Source organism: Oncorhynchus keta, unplaced genomic scaffold (assembly GCF_023373465.1).
Source record: "Oncorhynchus keta strain PuntledgeMale-10-30-2019 unplaced genomic scaffold, Oket_V2 Un_contig_3964_pilon_pilon, whole genome shotgun sequence".
Taxonomy (NCBI): Eukaryota; Metazoa; Chordata; class Actinopteri; order Salmoniformes; family Salmonidae; genus Oncorhynchus; species Oncorhynchus keta.
Window position 1 is genome coordinate 1 of NW_026287527.1, and position 1650 is coordinate 1650.

The window sequence follows — 1650 nt, forward strand, 5'->3', positions numbered from 1 at the left end:
GGCTGTCTAGCCATTATCAACAATCAACTCCATAGAGCTTGAAGAATTTAACAAAAAATATATATAATATAATTAAATAATATATAAATAATAATAATAATAAGTATTTTAATATCCAGGTGTGCAACGTTTTCAAAGTTTGTGTGTAGTTGGGGGACAATTGTTTTTATATTGAATCCATGTTGACTCACGCTGTGACACAACAAACTGTTGAATAAGTTCAGGGGTATGAATATGTTCTGAAGGCACTATTTCAAAATGCCCTCAAATAAAAGTTGACATTCTATACTGTCGCCTCAAACATTTGATCTCTATTCCAAAATGCTGTGGTATAGAACCAAATATAAAGTTTTAGCTTCACTGTCCAAATAAATACGCAGTGGAGTGTATGCAATTATCTGACAAGCCTTGAAATCTCAATGACAAATCCACAGAAAGGTTTGTAGTTTTCTCAATTTGTTATTTGCAGCTGAATAAGCTGATTGAGAAGAACTACTACCTGCACAAGTCAGCCCAGGAGGCCTACAAGTCCTATGTGCGGGCGTACGACTCTCATTCCCTCAAAGCGATCTACAGTGTCAACACGCTCAACCTCCCCATGGTTGCACAGTCTTTCGGCTTTACTGTGCCTCCCTACGTCGACCTCAGTATCCTTTTCTACAGCCAAGTGCCTGGGCATATTTTCACCAATGTCGTTTCTGAAGGGTTGCAATCGCCTTACTTTGTTTGTCAATGTCTGTTGTCAAACATCCTTTATTCCATCCCTCTGGCACCCCCCACCCCCTCTCCCAGGTCGTAACGATAAAAGCCTTCTCAATTGGTCAATTCAGTGCAGTACAGTGTTTCCCTTAACCCAGCACTCCTCTCCAGACGTTCACAGCAAAGGAGGACTGAAGATGACGAAGAGGGGTGGAGGTGGCGGCTTCGGCTACCAGAAGGGCAAGCCCGCTCACAAAGCCAAAATCTTCAAGCACGTCAACAAAGGCAAGGGGGACAAGAGGCAATTCTCACGCTGACCTGCGGTCCTTGGGGGGCCACCACAAAATGGCTTCCTGACCTGGACGCACTCCCCTCTCAATCTCTATCTTATCTAGAGACCCTGTAATGGGCGTCATGTCTCGCTCCCTATTTGTATGTGTTAGAACAGTCTCTTGCTACCTGTCGGAGGCCCAATTTCCGCTTCAATGCCTCCACCTGTCTTTCTGGACAGGTATTTTGTATCTAGTGACAGGACTCTCTGTGGGCTAATAACTGTTGAGACAGCCCTGCAGTCCTTTACTCACAGAAGATGTGGATTTTTAAATATGGACTGTCTTTGATTTAATTATACAGAACTGTACATTGCTAAATGTATTTCCATGATTTTCATCCTTCTACTTTACTGGCTAATTAAAACGTTTATATACACCCACACACTGTTGTTGGCACACAGCATTTCACAGCGTTGCAACCATCGTATTCCCATTTTATAGTATACTTTTATTTATATATATATATTTTTTTTTTTAAACGAGCCTTTTCAGTTGTTGATACATTTTGTGGCTAAGAGTTATTACACTTGCGTCCTTCATAATTAGAGGTAGGGTATTGCAACCAATTTCCAGAACAAAAGTAATGGCATGCTGTTTTCTCAAATGTCTCATTTGAAAA

The 1650-nt window shown here is 41.2% G+C and overlaps 1 long non-coding RNA gene across 1 annotated transcript; it reads left to right on the forward strand.

Moving 5' to 3' along the window:
* Positions 1-47: 47 nt before the first annotated feature.
* Positions 48-1413, forward strand: LOC127924340 (uncharacterized). Its single transcript, XR_008117686.1, has 2 exons — positions 48-647; positions 871-1413. It is a non-coding gene; the product is annotated as an uncharacterized LOC127924340 (long non-coding RNA).
* Positions 1414-1650: the final 237 nt, after the last annotated feature.